Source organism: Pyrus communis, chromosome 8, assembly GCF_041283825.1.
Source record: "Pyrus communis isolate YQ-2024b chromosome 8, ASM4128382v1, whole genome shotgun sequence".
Lineage (NCBI taxonomy): Eukaryota > Viridiplantae > Streptophyta > Magnoliopsida > Rosales > Rosaceae > Pyrus > Pyrus communis.
Genome location: NC_142572.1, coordinates 15,587,699 through 15,596,872, shown reverse-complemented (window position 1 = coordinate 15,596,872; position 9,174 = coordinate 15,587,699). Strand labels below are relative to the sequence as shown.

The window sequence follows — 9,174 nt, the reverse complement described above, 5'->3', positions numbered from 1 at the left end:
ATGATACTTTTCCATTTGCATCGACAAACATCAATCAAGAAGGGGAAGATTACGTGCCTACACTAATGGACAGTGCAGAATTCGAACAATATGAAAAACTATTAAAAAATGCCAACTAAGAATTATACCCGAGATGAGAGGGCTTTTCAGTTCTCACGGTCATTGTGGAACTAATGCACGAAAAAATAAAGTATCGTATGTCGAACCAATGTTTCAATTATTTTTTTGGGCTTTTCAAGAGAATGCTACCAAAGGATAATTGTTTGTCGAAAGACCATAGAAACGCGCAAAAGGTGTTGAATAGTCTCGGATTGGGTTATGAAAAAATTCATGCTTGCAAAACCAATTGTATTTTATTCTATAAAGAGAATAAAGTATTGGATAGATGCCCTGTATGCAATGAGTCGAGGTTCAAAATGACATCTTAGAATAGAACAACTAAGATCCCATAAAAAGTCATGCGTTATCTGCCTTTGAAATATAGGTTGCAGCGATTGTATATGTCAATGCATACTGCCACCAACATGAGATGGCATAAGGAAAAACGGATAGACGATGATGTGATGAGGCATCTTGCAAATGGGGAGGCATGGAAAGAGTTGGATCGAACGTTCCCCGAGTTTGTTATTGATCCTCGAAATGTTAGATTGGGACTTGCCACTGACGGATTCAATCCATTCGGGGTTCTAAACTAACACCATAGCACTTGGCCGATTTTCATATTTCCATATAATTTTCCACCTTGGAAATGCATGAAAAAATAATACATTATGATGACTCTTTTGATAACTGAGGATCCTAGTAGGTCAATCGATGTTTACTTAAGGTTGTTGGTTAATAAGCTAAATGATTTATGGACAAATCGTGTGCGCATATACAATAAGTGTACTGGGAAGATGTTCACTTTATGAGCAGCAGTTATGTGGACTATAAACGATTTTCATGCATATGCAATGGTTTCTGGGTAGAGCACTAGGGGTTATATAGCATGCCCTGTATGGAAGGATGATGTAACATCTGGTGGGTATGTCGTAAGAGTTTGTTACCTTGGTCATTGGAGATGGTTGCCATGGGACCATAAGTGGCGGAAAAGGATAAAGAGTTCAACGGGAAAACAGAGCCCCGCCGTAGAGCTAGAGAATGGTCTGGTGATCAAATTTTGAAACAGCTTAACTGTTTGGATTTTGCTCCGTTCGGGAAAACAATGAGTAGGACCAGACCTTTTACATATATGAACTGGACGCACAAGTCTATATTTTTCTAGCTCCCGTATTGGTTGAAACTAAAATTGAGACACAACCTTGATGTTATGCATGTTGAGAAAAATGTATTTGACACATTGGTGTGCACCATTCTAGATATCGAGGGCAAAACAAAGGACACGATTAAAGCTCATCTTGATTTGGAATGAATGGGAATACAAAGACGTTTATGGATGAATAGGGACAATGATAAAGCCAAAAGGGATCTTGCATTTTTTTTTTCTATGAAACCGAATAACAAAAAAGAGCTTTCAAAGTTTTTATCATCTGTAAAGTTTCCCGATGGCTGTGCTTCTCATATCGCGTGTTGCGTGAATGTTGACAGGGGTAAATTTGCTGGACTAAAGAGCCATGACTACCATGTGCTTATGCAACGCCTACTTCCTGTGGGTATTCGACACATATTGCCAGAAGATGTAGTCAAACCAATCATGTTGTTGTCCAGATTTTTTTTCCCCAAATGACGTCAAGAACGTTGCGAAAGACGGACGTTAATCAATTACGCCATGACATTGTCCAAGTCCTATGTATGTTTGAGATGATATTTCCTCTAGCTTTCCTCACAAGTATGATCCACGTGATTGTTCATTTGCCAGAAGAGGCATTGCTTGCTGATCCTGTCAACTATCGCTAGATATATCCAATAAAAAGGTATATAATCCTCATCATTTGTTTATTCATCATTAATTGACGCTTACTAATTTGTATCGTATCGTTTTATTTTGGCAGGCTTTTCGAGGAGTTGAAAAAAAATGTACGCAACAGGGCTAAGCCTGAAGAATCAATTACAGAGGCTTAGGTGGCATATGAGTCGCTTACATTTTATGGAATGTATTTAAAAGATGTGGAGATGATTTTCAATCGTCCTCAGCACAATAATGACGGGAGTGTGAGAAAGGATAAACTTTCTGTTTTTGCCCAAAGCACATGACCCTTTGGAGATCCTGTACGTGGCGAGTCGTTTTCCAAAAATGGCATGGAGGTAGCCCATTGGTTCGTACTGAACAATTAAAAACATTGAATTCCCCCACTTACAATGAAGAGTTATATACCGTGGCATTCGGACCGATTCGCGCTGAATTGTCCTCAGAGTGCCATGTTAAAGGTGTCAAGTTTTTGGGGGCTACACGAGATGACAAGTTATGTACACAAAACAGTGGTGTCCATGTCCTAGGTAGAGGCGAAAGTATAGACATTGATATTTATGGTAAACTAACAAGTATCGTGCAATTGCTTTACAAAGACCAATGCCAAGTGATCATGTTTAAGTGTCGATGGTTTGATACAAACCTAAACAGGCAAGGAAATGTTAAAATCGACCATGGATTACTATATGTGAACATTAACAGAACTTGGTATGATGGCGACCCTTACATTTTGGCAAACATGGCAAAACAAATTTTGAATCTAGACGACCCTAAAGCCGGGAGAGGTTGTGATAGGAGCATATTTATGCGACTTAGTTGCTTGTTTTCGTGCATTTATGTTATTAGTTCTTAGTTATTTTAGTTCTTTAAGTCCCTTTTGTGTGTTTTCAGGTTCATAAGACGTATTTTGGCAAAAGGATGCATTTTGGAGCCTTTTAGAGCAGTTTTGGGCTTATTATGGATAGCTTGTATATGGAGCAAGGTGGATGACGAATTTGGAGTCAAAAGAGGTTAGAAACATGCTACAAATCAGAAAAGGAAAGTTCATGACAAAGAAGATAAGGAAAGTGCAAGAAAAGAGGAAACATTATCCAAAACCTTATCCAACCTTATCTTATCCAAACCTTATCCTATCTTGTCCTAACCTAATCTTGTTCCACCTTAATCCTAGCTACAAGTGGACCTAAAAACCTAATTTCTAGAGGCCCTATCTGACCCTAAAAGGGTGCCACACCTTTCCCTCTTTTATGCCTTCTAGAATACCCAAAATCAGCCATAAGACACTTAGTTTCTAGAAGGCCCAATTTTGGACGAAAATTCTTAACCTATTTCTAATTGGATTCTGATTTTAATTGGCCCTTTTTCTCTTGGATTTGGATTGTGTAAGTCCATATCTGAAACCAATTGGGCTAGGACTTAATTCCCAAACCCATGCCGCAACTTAGGGGCCCAAAAACACTTGTATCAGCTAGGTTAACCCTAAATCTGTTTGCTAGGGTTTCGGCCATGCTATATAAATATACCCATTAGTGTGCTGCACCCCCCAACATATAACCTACGCAGCCATTCATCATTCATCACAGAAATTCGTCCAAAAACACCCTAAGGCAGAAAAACACCCCAAAAACACCATTCTAGCGCCCAGAAAATACAAGCAGCCGCTCCACCTTCTTCCACCTCTTTGCCGAGTTCTCCACCACCTTCCAACCATCAAACACCCATCCACACTCAACCTACACCCCTTGCCGTGCCTCTACACCACCCAAAATCCATTCTACATCATCAAAACAGCCCAGAAACCATCATCATCCAATCTGCCGCAAGCAAAGGAAAGGAGACAGTTTCACACAATTGTTTGGCTCTTCATTCTGAGTTGTTGAACAATTTTAGGTGTATTCTATCTTAAATTTCAATGTTTAATTCATGTAATCTTTGTTTTGCTTTGAGAATGATTGGCTACATTCGTTTTGGCTAAGGGTGTATTCGAAACCATGATTATATATGTGAATTAAGTTGATTACTTCCAGTTATCGTTGCATAAGTCGTGAATACAATTTGCTTAACCGTTTGATTTAGAACTTATTCTTGTATGTTGATTGAGAGTGCAACGCTTAATTTGCATGCTTGAATTTGGTGCTAGGATATAAGTTTGTTTCACCTAATCGTTATGAATCTATATTCACAAGTAGTGAAGGTCGCTAGTCACGATCATGTTAAGTAGATTCCTGGCAAGAGTATCATGCTTTTCATAGTTACAAATGCCTTGTCGATGCTTATGATTTCCAAAGAACGTAATGATTCTAACTTATGTCTTTATCATGCTGTTCATATAGAGAATTTGTTAGGAATAATTTGTTTGCGATGCATATTCATCCAATTCAATGATTCTAGGGAAATCTGAAGGTTAATTTAAGCGGACCTAATTAACTTGGAGTGTCGAGGTTCATAACTTATTGAAGTGATAACTGGAAATTGATTTACGTTGCATATATTTCATGTGTGGAGAAGAACCCCTTAGTTATTCCATCATCCATTGATTCATCACAATTTTGTCTTACAATCTGTTTTCTTTACAATCTGCCCATTTAGTTTAAATTCGTCCAACCACAATCCCCCCATATTTTGTTGAGTCTTAGTCATTCAAATCTGTTTTATTTTGTGTTTTTAAGCATTTGGAGTCATAAACACTTTCAAATTCGTCCAAATCAAGTTCTAGTTTCTGTTTGAGTCAATTTGATTGTTTTAGGCAGTTTTGAGTGTTTCAAATCTGTTTTGAGTCATAGTAGTCTTGTTAAGAGTCTTTAAGTTTAGTTTTTTTGTTTTTAAGTCAATTCAAATTAGATTAGCAACCCTAGTTAATCCCCGGTTAGAACGATCCCTACTTACATCATTACTACAATTGTCACAAATAGGGTTTAATTTGTGTGTCAACATAACTTACACATCAGGTTGGAAAGTTGTTATCTGAAGATGGATCAAAGGAATGTGTATGTTATACCTTAACAAGACCCTACTAACGACGACATCGATAACATTGCCGACCAACATTTAGAATTGTCAATAAAAAATGATGCAAAAACACTCTGAGATACAAATCTTATCCAAGAACCGTTTCAAGTACAAGGAGTGGCTTCAATTGAAATACAAATTCAGTCAATTACAATTGACCTCGGTAATCTTCCGCGATACGATGTTGCAGTGGGCCCGAACGACGACGGTGACATACGTATCGACAAGGAGGAATGGGAGACTGAAAATGATGATAGCGACGATAGTGAAAGTTATTATAGTTTGGATAATGAATAATGCAATTTATTTGCGACTTCCTTTGTAAAACATATTAAATGATATTTTTTGTAATTTATTTATCTTATGTTAAAAATAAATTGTTTTTATTTGAATAAATTTAAATTAAAAAAAAATATTTTGACCTGGGTAAATTAAATTTTTAGCTCATTACGCGACGAACATGAAGGTATTTGTCGCGCAAATGTTCTTTGCACGACTACTACCTTCCTTTTCGTCATGCAAGGAGCTAAAATTTTGATTTTATGGACGGGCACCAAAATAATTTCGTGAAAATTTGAATTTTTTGCGCTACAAATACCTTTCTCTTCGTCGCGCAAGAATCTCGGGATTTAATTAAAATGCCAAACACTTTTTCCCCTCAGTTCTTCCTCTCTGTTTTTCTCGACGCTGTAAACTCTCTCTCACTCAACCTTTCTCTTCTCTCTCCCTCTGACAACCCTCTCTCTCACTCAATCTCTATCACCTTCTCACCCTCTCATCCTCTCGCCCTCGCCATTAGACCCCCTCGCACTCTCTCTTCCTCCTTCAACAGCCCTCTCTCTCAATCAATCTTTGTCACACTTTCTCTCTCTGAGGTAATTTTTCAATTTACTTAACTCTAGTGTTATACTTGTAATTAGGGTTCTAGGAAGTAGTAATTGTAGGATTATTTCTTAATTTCAAATTAGGGATGGGAATTTGTAATTTTAGGATTTAGTAAAGGTAGGAATTAGGGTTTTATAAAATTTTAGGAATTTGTAATTTGCTTGATCCTATCGTAACTACTTTGTATGTTTCCGTAAGTGTGTCATGCGTATGCATTTAGATAGTACACGTTTATATTTAATGGGCTCGTTAATTTTGGGGTTGTTAATTAAGTATTGGGCTTGCATATTAATTAGAATTACATGATTTTAAGTCAGCATAGAATCCTGGTTGTGCTGCTTATCTTAGCAGTTGTTTATATGCTAATAAAACTATGTGTTCTTATCCCATGAGTTTTTTCATCTAAGCTAGGATGATAAGTCCTCACCCTAATAACATGCATACTGATGCATATCTGATTTGGTTGAAAACAGTTTTCCTAAGCCAGCGTGTTTCTATTGATTTGTTGGAAGCCTATATATAGCCATTAGATAGGATTTCTAAAGGCTGCTGCAGTTTTATGATTAAAAAAAAAAAAAAAAAGTTTCATACTGCTGCCGTATCACAACATATATATGCATTGAATTTTAAGTCGTAAGGCAGTGACGACTGCACCCTATTCGATTCCCCCACGTCCTACTTCAGCTGCCACTGCTCCTATGAAAATGAACCCCAGGCCGGTTAATCCGGTTGATTTTGTAAGATCCCACATCACCCGGGGGAGAAGAGATGATGTGCCTTATATGTACATGACCACCTTCCTATAGTAAGACACGTTTTGGGTGGAAGCCTAAGAACAAATCCGTAAGGGCGTGGCCCAAAGCGGACAATATCTTACTATGCGGACTGGGATGTGACAGATTTGGTTGGTCCCCGGGTCTCCTAGGCGCCAGAGTCATCGACCTCTTCGATGGCGCTACCAGTTAGTGTCAGGCATACTCACCGCCACCCTCACACACCCGACGCGACATCGGCATCCATTACTGATGCCTCGGGGTCACAACCAGGTAAAGTTAAATAACTCCCTTTTATTTCCTTGTGAATTTAGTTATTCATATATTAAGTTCAATCAAAATTGTTACATACTGCAATTATGCGTTTGGTCCAAATTTGGCTTATTCAACTATTGTGATTGTTGTTGGATATCATATAGTATTCATTACAATGTCCAAAGTTTGGAAAATGTTATAATTTTAGGGGAGGTTCTGCTGAAATTTCGGTATAATTTGTAGTGTTTGTTTGACTTTTATATTTTCAACAAAGAAAAATATATGGGGACCTTGTCACCAGTTGAAAATGGCGAAGGTCATCCGGGTAACCAACAAACGTATCACGATCGGAAACAACGATCGGCATCAGGCTGTACCAACGGCAGAACAGCATAGCGCATTGGCCAACGACATTGGTCACGTCGTTCGGACCTATTGCCCTATGCGATGGAAGTCTTGGAAGGCGATGTCGGACGAGGTGAGAATGAAGGTTCGTGATTATTTGTCGATAAGTATTCTAACTTTTTATTGCTTTTCCTTTAAAGTTTATATATTTATATTAATTAATGTATTTAATTAATTTGTTACACTTTAGATGAACTACAATTTTGATGACATCAATGACAATATATTAGCATACATCAACAGACTCTTCATTGAACGGTACAAGCAGTGGAAGAGCGACCTACACAAATATTTTGAGATGTTTGATGATGCGCAAGTCGCTCTTAAGGAGGGTTGCCCGAAGGAGTTTGAGGACCGAGAATAAAATTGGGTGTGGTTCTGCAGTCATTTTCAGGAGCCCGGCTATGTGGTACGTTTTTTATATTAAGTCTAAAAGTATTATACGTTTCTTACTAATGTTGATTGATTTTTTTTATATTTCATGTAAATTACAACTAATACGTTTATTTTGTGTATTATAGAAGAAGGCAAAAGCCAACAAGATCAATCGGGATAAAAAGACTTTTCTCCACCATTCGGGTTCGAGGCCTTTCTCATATAGGATGGAGGCGCAACGGCAGGTAATAATAAAGCTTTTCATATTCAATTTTTATTATGTCAGTAATATTTTTTTTTCGTACTAACATTTTTCTTATCTTGTTCTATTCAGGGGGTTCAAAATTCTCGGAGATCGATTGTCTTTGTAGACGTTTATGTTCGACCAGGGGAACAGCCAACCGAGTCCCTTCATGTAAGTATTCTTCAATTGTAATTACTATCTTATGCATTCAAGTCTCATGGTTATTATTTTAATGTTATTATTAATATTTCATGTTATATTACACAGGCAATGATGATGGAGAAGAGGCAGTCGGTTCTTCAGGAGTCCATCTCCCAGCTTCCTCCCGACACTCCAATCAAGTCTATGGATCCCCCCGAGGATGTGGGGTTTCAGATCCTTACAAACACCTTGGATTAGACTCTTGATCGAAGGTCGGGGACATATTGTAGGGGGATGGGGAATGCTTAGTGGCGGAAACCTAGAGCTTCTTCATCCTCGCAATCAAAGGGCAAGGTGACAACTTTGATAGAAGAGGTGGCCAGCCTTAGGATTGAGCTTGCTTCATATAAGAGCCAAATGTCACTGATCGTAAAGGCCCTCAGTGAATCCAGCATTCATCTCCAGGATATTCGTACCCTGTCGACTTCCTAGCCCCTTCAACCCGAACATGCCCAAAACTCCACCCTTTTAACCTCTGAGCCTGTCCTCATCCCCGAGGCCTTCTTGCCCCAAGATTTTCAGCTGCCTACCAATGACGACCCCGTAGATTATTCCACCTTCTTTTATTAGTTTTTTACTCCCTTACTTTTTAAACTTTTTCTTGTACGTGCATTTTCTTTTTATTTTAAATAAATTCTTTTTCTCTTCATTAAATTTTTTATTGCAATTTAATTTCATTATTTTATTACGAAATTAAAATTAGAACAAAAAATTAATTTAAAAAAATTATATTTTATTTTTTGCGCGACGAATACCTTCGTCTTACATAATTTTTTGCGACTAATCCGTTTTCATCATGCAAGAATAACATGTCATCCGTGAAGTTCTTAGAGACAAAGATTAGTCGTCCCATATATGTATCCTGACGACTGCTACTCATATCCTAGCACTTTGTGCAACGAAGATCTTCGTTTCTAAAAATTTCATGCAACGAATACGGAACCGTCACGCCTTCTTCACCGCGACCAATGTGTTTATTCGTCACGCAAAGTCTTTCTTCATGATCTTTGTGTGATGGATTCTGCGTGACGAAGTTTTCATCGCTTTGACATTTGTGCGACGGGGATAAGTTTTGCGCGACCAATTTGTGTTCGTTATGCTAAATGTTAATCATAGTA

At 38.0% G+C, this 9,174-nt stretch overlaps 1 pseudogene across 1 annotated transcript; it reads left to right on the top strand.

Moving 5' to 3' along the window:
- Positions 1-7,397: 7,397 nt before the first annotated feature.
- On the top strand, positions 7,398-8,728 carry LOC148695175 (uncharacterized; annotated as a pseudogene). Its single transcript, XR_015965759.1, has 4 exons — positions 7,398-7,645; positions 7,758-7,856; positions 7,946-8,026; positions 8,123-8,728. The product of XR_015965759.1 is annotated as an uncharacterized LOC148695175 (transcript).
- The last annotated feature ends 446 nt before the right edge of the window (positions 8,729-9,174 follow it).